This window comes from Heteronotia binoei, chromosome 6, assembly GCF_032191835.1.
Source record: "Heteronotia binoei isolate CCM8104 ecotype False Entrance Well chromosome 6, APGP_CSIRO_Hbin_v1, whole genome shotgun sequence".
NCBI classification, from domain to species: domain Eukaryota; kingdom Metazoa; phylum Chordata; class Lepidosauria; order Squamata; family Gekkonidae; genus Heteronotia; species Heteronotia binoei.
Window position 1 is genome coordinate 137137413 of NC_083228.1, and position 21708 is coordinate 137159120.

Genomic DNA, 21708 nt, shown 5'->3' on the forward strand with positions numbered 1-21708 from the left:
CAAAAACGCTGCTTACAGTTGAGAGAGTTAAGATGAAGAAAGGTAAAATCCTCAGGCTTAAAACGAATATTTAAAATTAAAAGAAGCTTATCATAGAGTTATCATTATCGAGCTGTAGAGCCGCGCGTCTGCCTCCCTCCAAAGCTCGACCAGAAGGCCTAAGTCAATATAGAAGTCGTTCTTACCTTGGATGTCTGGGCGATTTGCCATCAACAGCAATGCCCATCGCAACGTCAAGGATGTTGTTTCTGTTCCTGCAATGAAGAGGTCAAAAATACTCTGGGCCAGGTTGTCTTCATTGCAAGTAGACTTGGGGTCATTCTTGCTCTGTTGTTGATGGGTAAAGAACGCGAGATAGCATTTTCAACAGACTCTAAGCATTTTGACTCGGAAGCCATGGATATAAGACTTTACAAAATGTACTAAGGAGCGTCAGATCATTTGCAACCCTACCCAAAGCCACATTCTGCTAGAAACCTACAAATGCCATGAGTTTGATCCTTGGGTTCCGGGCGAATTTTATCAATCAGGGTAAACCACAACAACAAAAAGCAAAGATATTAATAAAAATCTACCAATACTACCAGTAACCTTTGTAACCAAAATAGTGTGCTTGTGTGTGTGTATGCACACATATATATGTATATATGTACATACTCCTTATGTGTATATGTTCGTGTGTGTCTGGTATTTGAAAATAAATTTAGCATAACTTACTCCTTTTATAATAAATATTCTGCTTATAGTTGCTATTGTGTGTGTACAAAATTAGATAGATTTCATACGTAAATATATTCATAAACACAACAACATACACAGGCACTAAAGTCCACGCGACCAAAATTAAGGCAGAAGAGAAGAATGAATCCTCACTCTTCCTATGGGAATTCCAGCTTGGTCTTTGTGGAGAGCCAGTTTGGTGTAGTGGTTAAGTGCGTGGACTCTTATCTGGGAGAACCGGGTTTGATTCCCCACTCCTCCACTTGCACCTGCTAGCATGGCCTTGGGTCAGCCATAGCTCTGGCAGAGGTTGCCCTTGAAAGGGCAGCTGTTGTGAGAGCCCTCTCCAGCCCCACCCACCTCACAGGGTGTCTGTTGTGGGGGAGGAAGGTAAAGGAGATTGTGAGCCGCTCTGAGACTCTTCGGAGTGGAGGGCGGGATATAAATCCAATATCTTCTTCTTTGGAATTTCAATATGCTGGCAAATGGAAGCAATTCACACTTTCTATTGGAGTCTCTCTCAACTCTCCTGAAACTCCACATAGAGTTAGGAGTAAAAAAGGTCTGAGTCAACCTCGAGTTAGGAGTAAGTTATGCTAAATTTACAAGTACACTGCACACACACAAATAATAAATTTAGAGTCCAGTGGCACCATTAAGACCACAAACGTTTTGTTCAAGGCATGAGGTTTTGAGTGCAAGGACACTTCTTCAGATAAAACGAGACTGAAGAAAACCATTCAAATTTATAAACTAGGTTGAAAAGCAGATTAGCATGTAACAGGATTGTGACATTTTGAGACAAACCAGGAACAATAAGCCAAGTGTACAGGGTCAACAGCTATATGGATCCAAGTAAGGAGAAACAAGGGTTGAAACAACAAATGTCAAAATAGGAGATAAGTGTGTAAGAGAATCTTTTCTAATCATGAGAAGTTAACTGAGATTCCTTTACAATGCCCCATTCGTCTCCCCTCAAGCAGGAAGGTAACAAATAGCATTTTTTCCCATCCCCTCCAACTACCACTCACCCCAAACCACCTCTTCCTCTCAACTACCCCTGCACCCCTGGCATGCTACTACTCCCCCAACCCTTGGCATTCACTCATCCTAGCACCCTTGCTGTCTTCCCACCCACTTCAGGGCTGAAAGAGATACTGGCTTCCCCAATCCCCACATATGTGTGTATCCCTGTGTCTGTGGTGGCTCAAAGCCCTGAAAGAGCCCCAGAATGGAGATAAGGAAGAATAAATGTCTGTGTGTGTGTGGGGGGGGAGCATGACGACAGTCACACAGACACTGAAGCTCAGCATTTCTTTTGTTTGCAGTGCATTTTTGCCGCCTTTGCATGTCACATTCAGATTTGTGGCTTGAGCTCATAGTGTGATCTGACTTTTTTTGTGTGGCTTGGTTGTGTTGTGGTATACCATAGAGCAGGGGTCGCCAATGGTAGCTCTCCAGATGTTTCTTGCCTACAACTCCCATCAGCCTCAGCCAGCATGGCCAATGGCTGGGGCTGATGGGAGTTGTAGGCAAAAAACATCTGGAGAGCTACCACTGACCACCCCTGCCATAGAGTATGCTCCTCAAAGTGGCTGTTTTCTGTAGGCGAATTGATCTAACTTTAGCTTTCCATCTCCTCCCCCTCCCTGCAGCCTCTACCTAGGAAAAGTACAGTCTTTCTCCACAGTGGAGATCAAAGCAGGAGGGAAACAACCTCAGCAGGATATAATCACACAGTCCAGCCTGCAAAGCAACCATATTCCTCAGGGGAAGTGATCTCTGCCATCTGGTCAGCAGCTGTAATTCTAAATTATCTCCAGCTGTCACCTGGGGATTGGCAAAAGTGGATCCCCAAGAGGAAATGACTGGTTTGGATGGTGGAGTCTATGACATTGTACCTGTCTGAGGCCCCACCCCTCCTCAAGCCACAACCTTTTCAGGCTCCACCCTTCAAATCTCCAGGAATTTACCAACCTGGAGTTGGCAACCCTAACTCCTTCCCTTTATCTGCCCCTCTGACTTCATCTCTCCATTTTCTCTCCTCTCCCTGCAGGCTCTACCTAGGAAAAGGTCAGTCTTTCTCCACAGTGGAAGGGACCCCAAAACAGCTTACATCATTCTCCCCTCCCCCTTTTAAGTTGTACAACAACCCTGTGAGGTAGGTTAGGCTGACTGGTCCAAAATCACCCAGTCAGCTTCCACAGCAAGAACCTGGGTGTGGCAGACCTTGCTCTGAAGTGCCAGCTCCTATGGCACACTGTCTGTCATGTGGGGTGTGTGTGTTGCTGAACAGTAGCAAGCAGCTAGACCTAGGGGCAGCCAACCTTTAGGTGGAGCCTGAAGAACTCCTGGGATCACAACTGAACTCCAGAGAATCCTCATCTGTCCTGAAGTGAGATGGAGGGGAGGAGGGAGAGAGGAACAGGAAAGAGGTGGCAACCATGGCCTTCGAGAAAATGCTCCTGGTGGGGCCAGGCCTTGCTGCCTTGTCACATTACGGTGGCGATAGCAGCTCCCTGACTATTTCAGTGACTTTCGGAGACAGATTGTTCTGAGACACCATCTGTGTGGCCCATTGATGTGATGGCAGAGGTCTTTTGCTGCAGTAGAACAGCAACCCTTTCTGAGGCCAGTTAACAGAAAGGACACAGAGAAGACTGGAAATGTGATAAATATATGGACCAGAGGTCCAACAGTGGCTATAAGCCACAGTGTATTGAAGACATTGGATTTATATTCCGCCCTCCACTCAAGAGTCTCAGAGCGGCTCACAATCTCCTTTATCTTCCTCCCCTACAACAGACACCCTGTGAGGTGGGTGGGGCTGGAGAGGGCTTTTACAGCAGCTGCCCTTTCAAGGACAACCTCTGCCAGAGCTATGGCTGACCCAAGGCCATGCCAGCAGGTGCAAATGGAGGAGTGGGGAATCAAACCTGGTTCTCCGAGATAAGAGTCTGCACACTTAACCACTACACCAAACTGGCTCTCTATTGGTGGAACTCTGTCTAGGGCAGTGATGCTCTGTATTCTTAATGCTTGGGAGGGTCAATAGTGGGAGGGCTTCTAGTGTCCTGGCCCCACTGATGGACCTCCTGATGGCACCTGGCATTTTTTTGGCCACTGTGTGACACAGAGTGTTGGACTGGATGGGCCACTGGTCTGATCCAACATGGCTTCTCTTATGTTCTTATGTCTCTGACGTAGGACTGTTTTGGTGGCTTGGTCAACATTCCTGGGCCTGCAATAGGCAGGGCAAAAGATACAATGGGAGTCCAGAGACAATGAGTGACCCATGGTGGGTCAATGGTTTGTTGAGTGCACCCCTAGGCCAATTACAGCACTCTATTTTGTCACCATAATAGGGGAATTATCATCTATGATGGTATTCTGACCTGGGTACCCCAGGCTAGCCTGATCTCATCAGATCTCAGAAATAAAGCAGGGTCATCCCTGGCTAGTAAGAACATAAGAGAAGCCATGTTGGATCAGGCCAACGGCCCATCCAGTCCAACACTCTGTGTCACACAGTGGCAAAATTTTTTATATATACACACCCACTGTGGCTAATAGCCACTGATGGACCTGTGCTCCATATTTTTATCTAAACCCCTCTTGAAGGTGGCTATAAAAATATGGAGCACAGGTCCATCAGTGGCTATTAGCCACAGTGTGTGTGTGTATATATAAAATTTTTTGCCACTGTGTGACACAGAGTGTTGGACTGGATGGGCCGTTGGCCTGATCCAACATGGCTTCTCTTATGTTCTTATGTGACACAGAGTGTTGGACTGGAGGGGCCATTGGCCTGATCCAACATGGCTTCTCTTATGTTCTTATGTGACACAGAGTGTTGGACTGGAGGGGCCATTGGCCTGATCCAACATGGCTTCTCTTATGTTCTTATGTGACACAGAGTGTTGGACTGGATGGGCCGTTGGCCTGATCCAACATGGCTTCTCTTATGTTCTTATGTGACACAGAGTGTTGGACTGGAGGGGCCATTGGCCTGATCCAACATGGCTTCTCTTATGTTCTTATGTGACACAGAGTGTTGGACTGGAGGGGCCACTGGCCTGATCCAACATGGCTTCTCTTCTGTTCTTATGCGACTCAGAGTGTTGGACTGGAGGGGCCATTGGCCTGATCCAACAGGGCTTCTCTTATGTTCTTATGTGACACAGAGTGTTGGACTGGATGGGCCATTGGCCTGATCCAACATGGCTTCTCTTATGTTCTTATGTGACACAGAGTGTTGGACTGGAGGGGCCACTGGCCTGATCCAACATGGCTTCTCTTATGTTCTTATGTGACACAGAGTGTTGGACTGGAGGAGCCACTGGCCTGATCCAACATGGCTTCTCTTCTGTTCTTATGCGACTCAGAGTGTTGGACTGGAGGGGCCATTGGCCTGATCCAACAGGGCTTCTCTTATGTTCTTATGTGACACAGAGTGTTGGACTGGATGGGTCATTGGCCTGATCCAACATGGCTTCTCTTATGTGACACAGAGTGTTGGACTGGATGGGCCGTTGGCCTGATCCAACATGGCTTCTCTTATGTTCTTATGTTCTTACTAGCCAGGGATGACCCTGCTTTATTTCTGAGATTTGATGAGATCAGGCTAGCCTGGGGTACCCAGGTCAGGATACCATCATAGATGATAATTCCCCTATTGTGGTGACAAAACAGAGTGCTGTTATTGGCCTAGGGGTGCACTCAACAAACCATTGGCCCACCATGGGTCACTCAGTGTCTCTGGATGGGAGACCACCGAGGAATACCAGAGTCATGACATGGAGCGAAGCAATGGCAAACCACTTACGAACATGAGCAACCTATGGAATCACCATAAGTCAGCTACGATTGTACAGCAAAAAAGCAACAACAATAACTCGTAGACAGAACGTAGATGTCCTGTAACATCATTAGAAACTGGTCTGTTTTTGGTCTGGAGGGTTTCTGCCCTTTTGTTTTGGGTTGCTGAGAAGCCTGAAGGCGATACTTGGAAAATATTACCTCTTCAGATGGATCAGTCCTCTTCCCACAAACACTGCACAACACTTGTGTGATAAAATTTGTGGGTTACAATTCCTGAGCTGGGAGAGGAGACCTCCATTCAGTTTTCTGAACCTGAAGCTCATGCGGTGAAGAGGTATACAGGTTTCAAATAATGCCGTTTGCATTCACTGTCGTTATTTCCCTTCTTATTGAGCGCATCTGATTTCACATAGAAGGTGCATACTTACTTTCTCTATCTGAAACAGATAGAAATCAATGAAATCTTGTGGTTCATGGACAGCGTGATGCTCCTTATGCCTTTCTATCTCTTCCCTTACAAACGAAAGCACAGTCTCTATGCTTGAAAGGGCCTTCTTGTGAGGCCCCGGGAGGCATGCCATGATCCGTGGGAAAAGTTCATAAAGCTGCAAGGAAGATGAAAGCAAAAATCTATCAGTACCATAAGATGACTCAGTCTATAAAATAACTGCTGGGGTTCTCAAATCAGCGTCATGGGTTTGATCCCTATCCTGCCTGCTGTCTCCAGTGATGCCTTTGTGTAATAAAATGAATTACCAGAAGATTGTCACCTGTCTTCTGTGAAGTTTGAACTGCCCCACATTTGCCATCGCCACGTTCTTCTAATTGCTTGTTGCTGCTAAACCTGAATATCATTGAAGTGATACAGATTCCAGAGGGCGAGCCAGGGTAATCTGTTACAGTGAAATCGTATAGATCTTTACTGCCACCTAGAGGCCCACTTGGATTTATCTGCTACGGGAGGAGAAAGAGTGAAGGGGTCCATCTACGTCCCCGTGTGATCTTTTTGCGATTCTTGTTCTAGATCCGACCTGGGATCTCTTCACAATTGTAAGTATCTCTGTGTTAGAAGACTGGAAGGGAGGGGCCTGCCTCAAATTAAAACAAATGTGGGGGGTTTTTTTTGAAGTTTTGCAGCCCCACCCAAAATTGGCCACATTCCTAATTGCTACAAAAATGGAACAAAACCTGTTCTACTAATTTGAAGTGAAACTTTCTGTGTGTAGAACGTAGAGTTGCTAAGTCCAATTCAAGAAATATCTGGAGACTTGGGGGCAGAGCCAGCAGACTTTGGGGGTGGAGCCAGGAGACTTTGGGGATGGAGCCAGGAGACATTGGGGCAGGAGCCAGGACCAAGGTTGTGACAAGCAAAGGGAGTTCTGGCCATCATATTTAAAGGGACCACAGACCTTTTAAATGCCTTCTCTCCACTGGAAATAATGAAGGATAGGGGCACCTTCTTTGGGGGATCATAGAATTTGACCCCCTGGTCCAATCTTTTTGAAACTTGGAGGGTGTTTTGAAGAGAGGCACCAGATACTGTGCTGAAAACTTGTTGGAGAACCTGGAAATCTTACAGACATGTTCTGAACCTTGTTGGTCTCCTGTGAATGTATTGTAAAGATTAGGTTCCAGTGATAAATAAGCCTCCAAACTGAAGAAAGACGGATGAAATATCTTGATATCTAGAACAGATGTCTTTGGAAGGGCTTCTTTTAGTTCCATTAACTGAATACTGGAATATTGTCATTCCTTTGTGATTGGAAAGACTGCTTTTGAACTGTCTTCTATTAATGTCTTTTTGCTACATGCTCTTTTCTGTTTGAAGTTCTATGTGCAAGCTTGGTCAGAACACCAGTGACCTCTACATTACACTGTCTTGTTGCTTAAAATTTATGGTGTCTCTTAGTGTTTTTTTTTATTTACCCGTCGGGGGATTGGCAACCCTAATAGAATGAGATAAACTGCTGCAAGTGCTTAGAATTTGAAGCGACCATTCATAACCCACCTCCTCATTTTTGTCCTTCTGACACCTCTAACCCTAATAGTAATGAGGATTTGCAAGTTTTAGAAGGGGGTACAAGTTTATGCCTCATAAAGGTTCTAGAATAGATTTCTTTTAAATCATGAAAGATTCAGATGGAGCTTATTTTGAGCAGGAACACACAGGAATGCAGTTCTGGTTGGCTTGCTGTCACGGGGTGTGGCCTAATATGCAAATGAATTCCTACTGGGCTTTTTCTACAAAGCTCTAGGATAGGTTTGGTGGCACGGGTTCTTTGCTCCTTCCTTCCTTCCTTCCTTCCTTCCTTCCTTCCTTCCTTCCTTCCTTCCTTCCTTCCTTCCTTCCTTCCTTCCTTCCTTCCTTCCTTCCTTCCTTCCTTCCTTCTCATTCTATACTGGATCAATCTTACCAGGCTCCAGGTAGTCGGCAATGAAATTATTTTGGAATCTAGGAGATACTCATTTGGTTGGCTAGAAGTGATAACAAGGCTGAATATTGCAGGGATAGAGGTACATTTGATCAGCCAGCAGAGGTACAGTGTAAAAATGTTGCTTAAATCCAACCCCATGAACAAAAGGCATCTGCACTGATGTCTATTTTTCCATAGTTCGTTATCAAATCGAAAGTCTTCTCATTCTGACAGAACCCATTCAAACCATATAGTTTGAGTCAACCAACGAATATCTGAACTTCTTCTGTGACCCTAGTCATCTTATAGGGTTTATCTTAAAGATGGAAAGAAAGGAAATCTAGGCCTGTCTGGCCTTATAGGAAAGCAAAAGAAAATGACTTACACCATGAAAAGTGCTACTTAAAAATGTCAATATATTGCTAATGGCTTCCATTAACTTGACGAATTCTTTATCTTCAGCAGAAAACCGCTGTCCAAAAGCCGCAGCACTGACCACATTGCAGACAGAATTGGTGATGGGCACTGTAGGGTCAAATGGCTGCCCTGCAAACAAAGTTTGTTGGAACTTCTGTGATCAGTCAAGAGTGAATTTCATAGTGAAATTTCATAGGTAAGAGAAAGTGAGAACATTGCAATCTTAAGAGTGGCTTATCCTTGAAATAACATTTAGAAGTGTATCAAGAGAGTTCCCAAAACATACAACCTAGACAAATATTCCCTCACACCCAACCAGAGATCTTAGCCCCGCCCCCCCCATTGCAGACATTTTGTTGATACCTTGCTAATACTACTGATATCAAAGTACCATCTTATACAGCCCAGTTTGTGAAGTTGGAGACCAAGGATTTCAGCTGGAAACCCTGTGTTTTGTACATTTGAACTATGTTACTGGTTTTAATTTGCTATTTGTACTGGTTTTTATATCTTTTCATTTTTTTGTGTTGTGATCTTGTTAGGATTTACAAGTTGACAGCACATCAGGTATTGTGAAGGTGAAGTACTGTTTGTTCATTGGTTAGTTTGAGGATGCTAATTTGCATCTCCGAGCATTCTGTTTCAGTTGTGAACTCACTGCTCTTCTTCGGTTATATGCTGTACCATGCAGTACATTAGTTAATACCAGGGGTTGTTTTGTAGAAAAATAGGTGGTGGAGCTCATACAGGGATTGTTATGCAGATGCACCTACTATTCAGTGGACAAGGTGGAGAGGAGGAGGGGGAACCCTCAGAAAGGTTCAGGAGCTGTGCTCCTGTGAGCTCCTGCTGAGTCTGAGGCCTAGTTATCACTAATAGTTCTCTATTCTTTGATTTGTTGTTTTACACAAAATATTGAGCGATTTGAATAATATGCTTCCGAGAATATAAGAATTTATCTAACAACAGGGTTATGGTCCCAGTCTGTGAAATCTCCTTAGCCTGTCAGCCTGCGGGTGCTATCACACTGAGAAATTTACCCGATATTATCTCGTCCTGAAAAAACCCGCTTAAGTTATGTTAGTTTCAGAGGGATCAGACAGTCCCTGTTAAAGCTGCAGGATCCTGGCAGCAGTCCATGCTTGCCTCTTCAGACTGCTAGTTCGGCTCAAGTACCCACCCTCGCTGAAAGGGAGGTTTTTCTACAAGTCCCCCATGTGTGCGCTCACCCAGGGAACTGCACAATCGCATCTCAGAGAGAGCTTCCTGTTTATGCCTGAGGAAAAAGACTGCATGATGATCTAAAGTATAAGGCGAAAGATGTCTGACAGCCTTCAGCTTCAAGTGTTGTGAGTAATCCTCAGCAAAGTGTGGCTGTGTTCCGTTCTCCTACGGTTCAGATTCCTGTTTTAAATGCCCATAATTATAGAATGTGGACAATGAGAGTAAAATGTACATTGAGAGTACAGAAGTGTGAAGATGCTGCATTTGCAGAGAATCCACAGCCGGCCCGGTGTTAAGGGTTTGGGTGCCCCTAGACAGACAGCCATTTCCCCGCCCACCCTTGTTCTTCTGTGCGTGAAGCACACGGGGCCCACTGACGTCATCTGAAGTGACGTCATCGCGGCTGCCCATGCTATACGCAAGTTCTCATCTCAACCCTCACCTGATTCAAAAAGAACCGGCCGGCTCCCTTTGAAGTAGGGGAGGGCCAGGATGATTGTCACAGCCCTGGGAAGCATCTTTGGGTGCCGGGAGGGAGGCACGGGGCAGTAGGAAGGTGGCGGTGGCAGCTGCGGAAGGTGGTGGGGGGAAGTGTTTTTGGGTGCTGGGAGGGAGGCACGGGGCAGTGGGAAGGCGGCAGCAGCTGTGTAAGGTGGTGGGAAGCATTTTTGGCTGCGGGAGGAGGGTGCAGGCAGCAGGGAGGCGGCTTTCGACTGCGGGGAGGGAGGCGCGGGGCAGTGGGGAGGCGATGAGAAGCATTTTGGGGTGCGGGGAGGGAGGCGCAGGGCAGCTGTGGCCGTGGAAGGCAGTGCGGGGCAGCAGGGAGGTGGCAGCGGCCGTGGGGAGAGGGGGCGCATGTTGCCCCTAGGCCAAGTGGCGCCCAAGGAAGCTGCCTACTCCCACGTACCGGCCCTGTCCACAGGAACTGATAGACTTTGCTGATAAAGATGCCAAGGCACAACTGATTATTTTGAATGCAATATGTGACCAAGAAAACCCCTTAATGACTGACCGTGAAAGTGCGCATGAAATGTGGCCGCTATTAGAGGGTCAAAATGCGAAGACCATGTTTCTCAGACAAAAACTTTTCAAATTAACTTGCTCTCTGCCCATTTCATGATTGAGTATAAATGAAAGGAGAAAGAGTTGTTTGGAAGCCATCTAAAGTAGAGTTGAAGGTGTTTCTAACTCCCAATATGGGAAAATTTCTCTAGGGGTATTATTGCTAGCTGTTGCAGGATTGCCAGGCAATCACATCTGTTGCTAGCTGGCATCTTAAACACCAGTGGAGGGCTGGTGCAGAAAGGAGGGCTGGTGTGCCAGCATTGGTAGACTACCGCAGCCATTGGCCCGCCCAGTTTCCTGACATCACATACCTCTTGCACGTGCAAAAGTCTCGACAAGCTGATGGGCCTCCTCTTGTATTTGGTGCTCCATGCCTTTCTTTCCCCAGTCCCAGTTTCCGCATGGTGACCAGCCCAAACTTCCTCTGTTGTCTCCAGGTGTGGCCATTTGACAATGCAATGCCTGAAGCCATGAAGAATCAATAAGAAATTAGTCCTCAAAGCAATTACTCCTAGACAGTAGACTGTCAGCCTGGAAAACAGCAAGCTGAATGGTTCTGTATGGTTATGTTCTGGAAATCTGCCCCCTTTTTTATAAATCATATGACTGCAGTGCAGATGTAGAATCAGTCCCTGTCTGTTTCAGTGATGTGTCTTTGATGGTTCCACGAAGAAAGCCACAGGAAAAAAGCCCACAGAAAAACCTCATAGTCAAAAATGCTCACAGGAAAAATGCCCATATGGAAAAATGCCCACACGGAAAGAAGCCCACATGGAAAAAATCCATGTAAAGTACCATAGATATTTATAATTGTGGATAATATTCACACCCCATTCATGAGAATGAAGAGGTATAACCTATATTTGATGTTGTTACTGTAGGATTAAAGTATGTCATTTTCACATGCAACGATTTGTGTTGTGATTTTATCAAGTATAATTAAATGATAATTTTGCTATGTTATTAGTATATGAATTCATTACTATCCAAAAATGATCTGCATGAAGAGGGTTTTAATGCTCTTGAGTGTAAGGGATTGGAAGGGAAAATACAGGAAATTTTGTTATCAATGAACTTTATTAAGAAGAAAAAAACAATAACAACATAAATCAAACTCTATATAGAAATATTTTTAAATAAATATAAATACTTTAAATTTATTAATCTACAATTTGTCAACCATTCAAAGTTGGTATGAAGTAATTTCTAAAGTACTGTCTAGTATTCACAGCTTTGAACAACTATATGGCTTAAAATGTTTCAAATAATTAAATACGACTTACTTATTTTGTTATTAAAAATTAAAACCAAAACATTAAAAGAAGCCAATTTCCGGACCTATCTCAATCTCCCTTCATTTGTATTTTAACAAATACACTGTGCTACGCCCAGTGGCCGCAACAAAAGACTAAAAAGCAACAATTATTTAAGAACAACAATAACAACAATAAAAACTCAGCTATAATTCTTCATTGCAAATTAGTCAGTCCCCTTGAGTAATTAAGCTTATCTTCCAACCGCTTCACATTGCTGCACGGAAGTGGCAACCATGTCAGGTAGTGCCTTATATGTCCTCATTTTCACCTCTAGGCGACCTGCCTCTGCATCAGCCAGTGTTACTTTATGGCAAGCCCAGACCCGGCACTAGGGGCTTGGGTGCCCCAGACCGGCATCTGCCCCCACCGCCATCCCTGTCCTTGCCTGCCCTGCTGCCGCACCCCGGCCTGAGGGAAGGGTGGGTGCAGTGGTGTGGCAGGGGGAGTGCAGGGAGGACTGTGAGCGAGCCGCACCCATGCTCTTGGAAGCAATCCAAGACTGCTCTCCAAGCAACTCCGAGAGCGCACTTGCAGGCATTCTCCTCCGAGCTCAGCTTTCCTTGCAAGGGAAACTGGACTCGGAGAAGAATGTGCCCCACCTGGCTTCTCTCGACCTTGAAATTAGAGCAGCCAAGCAGGGCACATTCTTCTCCTTTGAGCTCAGCTTCCCTTGCAAAGGAAGCTGAGCTCAGAGGAGAAGAGTGTGCCTGGCCCTGCCCAGCTGCTCTTGCCTTCAGGCAAGGGCAGCCAAGTGGGGCGCCTTCTTCTCCTCCAAACTCAGCTTCCCTTGCAAGGGAAGCCAAGCTTGGAGGAGAAGAACACACCAGACCCTGCCCGCTCTCACTTTCAAGGCAAAAGCAGCTGGGTGGGGCGCATTATCATCCGAGCCCAGCTTCCCTTGCAAGGGAGGAGGAGAACACACTAGATCCCGCCCACTCTCACTTTCAAGGCAGGAACAGCTGGGTGGGGTGTGTTCTCCGAGCACGGCTTCCCTTGCAAGGGAAGTCGAGCTCAAAGGAGGAAAACGCACCAGAACCTGCCCACTCTCACTTTCAAGGCAAGAATATTTGGGAAGGGGCAGGGGCGTAGCTAGGGCTTTGGGGGCCTGGGGCCCAAGATTTATGTGGGCCCCCCTATGTGGGGGGGGGGAGAGCACGAGCGCTTCACACGTTCCAAGCATGACAACCCGTCCGTTCCTTACATGTGCGATCTACAAAGCCTTACATAACAGTTTTAAAAAACGAACTCGCAAAGAACAAGAAAAAAAAAAACGCTTTGCAAAGAAAACCGCTCCGAAGCGCCGCTCTGCAAAGGGGACGCCCGAAAAGGCAGCCCGACCTGAAGCCCACCTTCTTCGCAAGCAAGCCCTCCGCCGTACCAGGGCAGCATGCGCAGGCTCCCAGCCTCCCTTGGCTGCCGCCTTCCCGGCTTCATTCCCCCAGAGGCGCGCCCGAGAGAGCCCATCCGTCCCGGGGACCTACCGGATCACCAAGCGCTGCAGCGGGAGGAAATCACCGGTGGCGCCTGCCGGGGTCCCCCTCGGGCTGCAGGGAGCCAGCCATGCGCCTTCCCCGGCTCCAGACGGCTGCCGCTCCCCCTACAACTTGCCAAGGGCTTGCATTCGCTTCCAGCCCATTGTTTGGGACCCCCCTTGGCAATGCGAGGGCCCCCCAGACCCCCCAGACCTGGGGCGACCCCCCCACCCCCCCTCCCTACACCACTGGGTAGGGGTGCGTTCTCCTCTGAGCCCAGAGGAGAATGCCTGAAAGTGCACTCTTGGAGGTGCTCCAAAACTGCCCTAAGAAAGCCAGTCTTGGATTGCTTCCGAGAACACGAGTGTGGCTGCTAGGGAAGCTGATCTTGGAGGAGAAGGAGGCGCCCCACTTGGCTGCTCTTGCCTGAAGGTGAGAGCAGCTAGGCAGGGCTGGGTACACTCTTCTCCTCACCCCATAGGTGAGGTAGCACCCCAGGCCACCACCTACCTCACCTACTCCCACACACCGGCCATGGGCAAGCCAGGTACCTCTGCAGTCCATCAAGTATACAAACAACTTAGCAAAATTATTATTTAATTATACTTGATAAAATCACAACACAGACTGTTGCATGTGACTATGACATACTTTAATGCTATGGTAACGACATCAAATATAGGTAATACCCGTTCATTCTCATAAATGGGGGGGGGGGGCGGTGAATGTTATTCACAACTATAAATATCTATGGTGCTTTATATGGTATTTTTCCGTGTGGACTTCTTTCCGCGTGGGCTTTTTCCGGTGCGGGCTTTTTTCTGTATGGGATTTTTTCCGTGTGGGCTTTTTTGCATGTGGGCTTTTCCCTGTGAGCATTTATGACTGTGGGGTTTTTCTGTGAGCTTTTTTCCCTGTGGGCTTTCCCCAGATACCGTCTCTGATATTGGCCACCTATCTTTGCATTGGGAGGGAAGGCAGCATGGTATAGTCTGCCAAATGCCCTGAGCCTGCTCTGACGGAAAGCAATGGGTTAACCATAATCTGAAGACGCACAGGGCTGCGTCAGGTGACCTGAGGGTGGGGGCAAAGTGCTGAGAGCTCTCAGGGAGGGAAAGTAGTGGAAGGAGAGAAACTGCTGAGGCAGGAGTTCAGTCAGTTGATGTCTGACAGAGTGGAGGCCTGTCAGAGAAGTCTGTCAGTGGGGACCTGACAGAGACTGAGAGGGTCAGTTAGTGCCGGCCAGAAGGGCTGAGAGGGCAGCTGATCCTGTGAAGGAGCTGGAGACGGGGAAGTCTTCCAGAGACTACCAGCTGGACAAAACCAGCCAAGAGGGCTGTGTGTGTGTGAGTCAGTTAAGACCGGAACGGTCACAAACACCTAGGAACCACTCTGAAGATCTAGTGAGGAGGTTGAGGGAGTGGATGTGGGTCTGAGACACCAAGAAGGGCTGAGAGGAGAGACTTCAGTCGAGGGGTGAGACTAGACACATCACTCCCAAGAGGCCAGACCTTGGCTAGAGGTGGAGAGTGAGTTGAAGGAAACTGTGAACCGTGTAACTGTGAAAGACTCAAGAAAGTAAAAGTGATTGTAAAGCCTGAACATATGAATATATGAAGCTGCCTTATACTGAATCAGACCTTTGGTCCATCAAAGTCAGTATTGTCTTCTCAGACTGGCAGCGGCTCTCCAGGGTCTCAAGCTGAGGTTTTTCACACCTATTTGCCTGGACCCTTTTTTGGAGATGCCGGGGATTGAACCTGGGACCTTCTGCTTCCCAAGCAGATGCTCTACCACTGAGCCACGGTCCCTCCCCTAACAGAAACAGAACAACAGAACGGTCCCTCCCCTAACAGAAACAACAGAACAAACGTACTAGCCTATGTAAATATCTCCCATATCCCAGTTTAAGACTTTTTGTTACAATAAATCTGTGCTTTAAGTTAAAGTTCTCATGAGCCTATATTTTGTGGGAAGAGCAAACAAAGGTGCTGTGGTCCCATCAAAGAAACAAGTAAAAATACCCCGAAGAGACTAAAATATAGAGATCCAGTGAGGCCGTGAGGCGGGCGCTGCTATACCTGCCTTTGGCAGGGAGGGCAGGATATAAATAAAATAAAATAAATATAAATGAATAAATAGCCTGATCTCATCAGATCTTGGAAGCTAAGGAGGGTCAGTAGCAAGGAAGGCTCTTTCCCACCAAGAAAGGCTTTGTTTGTTTGTTTGTTTATTTATTTATTTATTCCATTTATATCCCGCCCTCCCCACCGAGGTGGCTCAGGGCAGCTCACAACATAAAATACCAGAACAATAAAATTAGTAAATATTAAAACACATTCAATAATTTACAATAATTAAAACTATAAAACCAGAAAGAAAACAGTCTAACAATTTGGTGCTTTTCTGACGGCCTTCCTCCGCAGTTCTTAAATGCCGGTCAGTTGTATGCCGACCGGAAGAGGACAGTCTTACACGCTTTGCAGAACTGCCCAAGGTTCCGCAAGGCCCTCACCTCCTCCGGTAGCTGGTTCCACCAGCAGGGGGCTGTGATTGAAAAGGCCCTATCGCTGGTTGACTTCAGACGAGCCTCCTTCGGCCCGGGGGTTACTAGCAGGTTTTGAGATCCAGATCCAGATCTATGCAGGGGAAGGCAATGGCAAACCATTTCTACTTCTCATTTGCCTTGAAAGACCCTCACTGGGATCTCCATAAATCGTCTGTGAATTGACAGCAGTGTATACAAAAATATATTTGTTTTTGAGTAGCAAAGCCCTCATTAATTTCCATCTTGCAGCACTCAAAAATCTGGGGCTGGTACACACAATGCATTTTGCCTTATAGTAACCAAGTCGACCAGAGTAGATTTTTCCTCACCAGGTGCAAACCCAAAGTCGTCTTCTTACTCTGAATGTTCAGAACAAGCTAAAACTGGGAAGTCTGAAAACATGAGGTAAGAAGGAGAAAACTTTGGGTTTGCCTCTGGTGAGGAAAAATCCACTGTGGAAAATTTTACATAACGTGCAGCGGTTATTGGAATAGTTCTCCCTCTCTCTATGGGCAAGCTGCCGAAATGCTGCATTTAGACTTCTTGTTTGAGTTCCTGTCACCTTTTCCATTTGTTTCTCAACTTCAGCAATTCTAAGAGCTTCTAGCAGCATTATAAAGGCCAGCAAGCTTGAAGAAAGAACAGGGTGTGAGCAACCTCCTCCCCCCCCCTTTGCTAAATGAGGCCCTCCCAAGTTTGACCTGGAAAAAGGGAGAAGCCGGAGGTGCTACATGCCCAAATTCTGTCTCCAGAACAAAAGAATCAAGACAACTTCCTCTCAAGTTCCCCCCAGATCTTTTTCAGATTACAGCAGCCTGAGGTCTCCCTTGTAGACTGTCAAATTTATGTAGAAAACAGTAACAACGTAAAACAGGCAACAAAAGTGGCAGTGCCCAATGTAGGCTTCCCAACCCCCCCGCTCTGGCGGGGGACTTCTGGGTTCGCAGCCTAATCTCCCGCCCCCCAGAAATCGGGAAGCGGGGGTGGGGGGTGGAAGGGGGAAGAACATACCTGCAGGCTTCATATTGTTGAGATCCTGAGCCGTTTGTAAAATGTGTGGCCCCTTTAAGGCTGGGCAGGAAGCAGGAAGAGCTTCGGAGAACAGCCCCTCCCTTTTTTTTTCTTTCGTTTTCACAGCAAGTAGAGTTCTCCAATCTGGTAAGTGCTTGTGTGTGTGTGAGAGAGGGAGGGGGCAGGGAGGGGGGATCCCTGGTTTGGAAGCCCTCCCCCCCTTTAGAAAGCATGGGGGGGGAGGGAAATGTCTACTGGGCACTCTATTATTCCCTATGGAGAACAATTCCCATAGGGAATAATAGGGAATTGATCCGTGGGTATTGGGGGCTCAGGGGGGGCTATTTTTTGAGGTAGAGGCACCAAATTTTTAGTATAACATCTAGTGCCTCTCCCCAAAATTCCTCCCAAGTTTCAAGAAGATTGGACCAGGGGGTCCAATTCTATGAGCCCCAAAAGATGGTGCCCCTATCCTTCATTATTTCCTATGGAAGGAAAGCATTGAAAAGGTGTGCCGTCCCTTTAAATGTGATGGCCAGAACTCCTTTGGAGTTCAATTATGCTTGTCACATCCTTGTTCCTGGCTCCACCCCCAAAGTCTCCTGACTCCGCCCCCAAAGTCCCCAGATTTTTCTTTAATTGGACTTGGCAACCCTAGCCCAATGACAAAGCTAGTAAGTGCAGAGCAATTTCAGTTTCCAGGCACATAATTCTAGAAGTGACTGCAACATTTGGATGTTTTCTTTGCTCTCTTTTGTTCCTTGCACTTGAAGGGAGGACAAGGATCATCGTTCACGAAACCCATTTTTTTACTTTCCCCATCATCTTACCCCGTTCTTTTCCCATAGCCTTCAAGAATGGGGTCACAGGCCGATCAGCAAAATCTTCTTCGTGGTTTATCAGCCCTTCTTTCACTGCTTCATATCCAGACAGTACAACTATAGGTATAGATCCCAGCCACAGCATGTAAATGCTTCCATACTGTTTGGCCAGCTGCCAGTTCCATCAAAAGAGACAAGAGAAAAAATTAAACCAATTCAGCTGGTTTGTTTGACTGTAACATGCGCAGTTCACTCTTCTTTACCTAGAGTTGACAGCCTCCAGGTGGGGCCTGGAGATCTCCCGCTTTTACAACTGATCTCCAGCTGGCAGAAAATGGCTGCTTTGAAGGGTGGACTCTATGGCATTGTACCTTGCTGAGACTCCTCCCCTACCCTCCCCAAACCCCACCCTCTCCCGGATCCACCCCCAAAGTTATTGTGGGCAATGCTGGAATAGTCCTGCAACCTTTAGCAACCTCCCCTAAGCCCTGTTCTGAAACCATAACTAACAAAAGGACCCAAACACCCCTGCAACTCAGCATTTTCTAAACAAATGAAAGACAGCAGAGACACAATGGTCAAAAGCTAAGTGCCATCGTGTTATGGGTGAATGTGTGGTATACCTCTGATCCGGTCTCACAGTTCTACCAGGAGAAACGTCGACTGCGGGGTGACATGATAGAGGTTTACAAGATAATGCAGGGAATGGAGAAAGTAGAGAAAGAAGTACTTTTCTCCCTTTCTCACAATACAAGAACTCGTGGGCATTCGATGAAATTGCTGAGCAGACAGGTTAAAACGGATAAAAGAAAGTACTTCTTCACCCAAAGGGTGATTAACATGTGGAATTCACTGCCACAGGAGGTGGTGGCGGCCACAAGTATAGCCACCTTCAAGAGGGGTTTAGATAAAAATATGGAGCAGAGGTCCATCAGTGGCTATTAGCCACAGTGTATGTGTGTATATAACATTTTTTGCCACTGTGTGACACAGAGTGTTGGACTTGATGGGCCGTTGGCCTGATCCAGCATGGCTTCTCTTATGTTCTTATGTTCTTAACCTTCATTTAGAATCTGCGTTTTCCTTTCATTATTGTTAAAGACCATCAAAGTAAAAACATCTCCAAATACATGATGAATGGGTATCCATCTTGACACACAGAGAGAAATGCATCACCTTTGCCCGACTTCAAGGAAATCTAGCCTCCTGCAATAAACATGGCCATAAAACCATTGTCCAAAGTAATTAAAATTCCTTTTTTGGGGCGGTTTGCATGTATTTGACACCTTTCTTTTTCATTGGATATTTGAAATCTCAAGATGTGATGTAATTTACCTTTAAAAAATAGGCCATCTTACCTGTTACCCTCCGCTCCCTCTTCCTAGGAGATTCCCAGGTTTCTTGGGTTCCACTAGAGCAGTGGTCCTCAACCTTTTTGGGACCAATTTTGTGGCAGACAATTTTTCCAGGGGGGAGGGGGAGGGGCTGGCAGGGGGGGAGTGGGAGGGATTGTTTTGGGATAATACAATTGTGCACTTTATTTCTATTAGTTTGGCATGTTGGTTAAGTGTGCAGACTCTTATCTGGGAGAAATGGGTTTGATTCCCTGCTCCTCCACTTAAGTGAGTTCTGTACAGATGCAGATCTGATATGTGAGATTTAGGGTTGCCAAGTCCAATTCAAGAAATACCTGGGGACTTTGGGGATGGATCTAGGAGACTTTGGGGGTGGAGCCATGAGCAAGGGTGTGACAAGAATAATGGAACTCCAAAGGGAGTGCTAGCCATCACATTTAAAGGGACTGCACCTTTTAAATGTCTTCCATAGGAAATAATGAAGGATAGGGGCACCTTCTTTTGTGGCTCATAGAATTGGACCCCCTGGTTCAATCATTTTGAAACTTGGGGGGGGCGGTATTTTGGGGAGAAGTACTGGACACTATCCTGAAAATTTGGTGCATCTACCTCAAAGAACAGCCCCCCCCCCAGAGCCCCAGATACCCGCAGATCTATTCTCCATTACTTCCTATGGGAATAAGTCTCCATAGGGAATAATAAAGTTCCCAGCAGACATTCCCCTCCCCTCCCCCTGCTTTCTGATGACCCTGAAGCGGGGGGAGGGCCTCCAAACCGGGGGATCCCCTGCCCCCACCTGGGGATTGGGCAAACCGGAAACTGCAGTGTACTGATTAGCAAACACTAGAAATAAACCACTGCTTTTTAACGTTGCAAATAAATGCTTAAGTAGTTTCATTCATAATGATGCACTTATATTATCATCACAAGCCAAATTTCATTAAATGTCCATAGAAAAATCAAAAAGTTATTTCACACCACTCTTGGAAGGTAGTGCTTTCAAAATCAAGAAGCTATTTCACATCACCCTTGCAAAATAGCACTTTACAGCCCACTGTCTCACTTCTCCTTTGCTTGAAAGACGTAGACAGTACCACGCTTGTATAGAATTCCTCCTATGGGTAGCAGACCGAAGTCTGACAGGGCCGGCGGCTACACGGGTCCTAGGTTCAGTTCTGTGTTTCGTTCACCTTCCACTGGCCACTTTCTTTTAGCTTTGGAAACTGTGCTAAAGGCATTTGCCCACACATTACAATACAATGTTACTTTGCGGCTTGCACGAATGGTAAAGCTAAAAGAAAGCGGCCAGTGGAAGGTGAACAAAACACAGAACTGAACCTAGGACCTGTGTAGCCGCCGCACCTGTCAGACTTCGGTCTCCTACCCATAGGAGGAATCCTATACAAGCGTGCCTCTGTCTACGTCTTTCAAGCAAAGGAGAACTGAGACAGTGGGCTGTAAAGTACTACCTTACAAGAGTGGTGTGAAATACCTTTTCGATTTTTCTATGGGCATTGAATGAATTTCGGTTTGTGACGATAATAACAGAATTGCATCATTGTGAAAGGAACTGCTTAAGCGTTTATTTGCAACATAAAAAAGCAGCGGTTTATTTCTAGTGTTTGCTAATCCCCTGGGGATTGGCAACCCTAGTGAGATTGCACAGAGGACTACCAAAGGATGTCAAGAAATGGTGTGAGCCTAGAAAGAAAAAGATTGAATATAGTTCTCGCTTTAACTATTTAATCAACTGCACAGAGTAATTATATGGAATGACATACCTTGATGAAAGTATCTTTTTGAAGGTTGATGGCGTATCGCCAAACGTTTCCAATGATGGGCAGCCAAAGGGGGCCAGGAGGGTAGGACTTGTGTGACTGCACTTGTCTCAGAAAGCGCAGAACCAGGAGACACACCAGCAGGGCGACCAACACCCCCAACATCATCCTTGCTTCTTTTTCTCTGCCTTGATATCTTTCAGAGGGATGGGCTGGATGTTCTTCCTCTAGTGGCCGTTCTTTTCTTACAGGCTGTTGCCCTTGTCTTCATTTTCTAGTGACTTACTTTTATATACTCTGTGGTAGGATAAATACACAGGATGTTCCAACTAATTCTGGGATGATGCCATCCGTGCATGTAGGGATTATCACCGTGACTGATTGTGATGTGATTTCGCAATCATTTCCGGAGAAGGAAGTTTAATATCAAAGATCTATACAATCTATTAGTTGAAACAGGTGGGTTTTTTTTTTTTTTTAGCAGGAACGCACAGGAACGCAGTTCTGGCTGACTGGGCGTCAGGGGGTGTGGTGTCCAGTTTATGGAACTAAAAAACCTAATTTATGCAATAATCAAATGTAGGCTCACTCACAATTTTAATTCGACTAGCTTTTTCGCACACAGTTTAGCATTTCTGCTCACAACACTGTGGAACTTAGATGGAACATTGACTGTGACCCTGGGAGATACTGTCTCTTCTCCAGTAAATAATAGGCCAAAAGCAACGACAAGATGCACCAACTGA

General features: G+C 46.3%; 1 pseudogene; it reads right to left on the reverse strand.

Moving 5' to 3' along the window:
• Positions 1 to 21214, reverse strand: part of LOC132574461 (cytochrome P450 2J2-like) — a 29618-nt pseudogene extending 8404 nt beyond the window's left edge.
• Between the last annotated feature and the right edge of the window lie 494 nt (positions 21215 to 21708).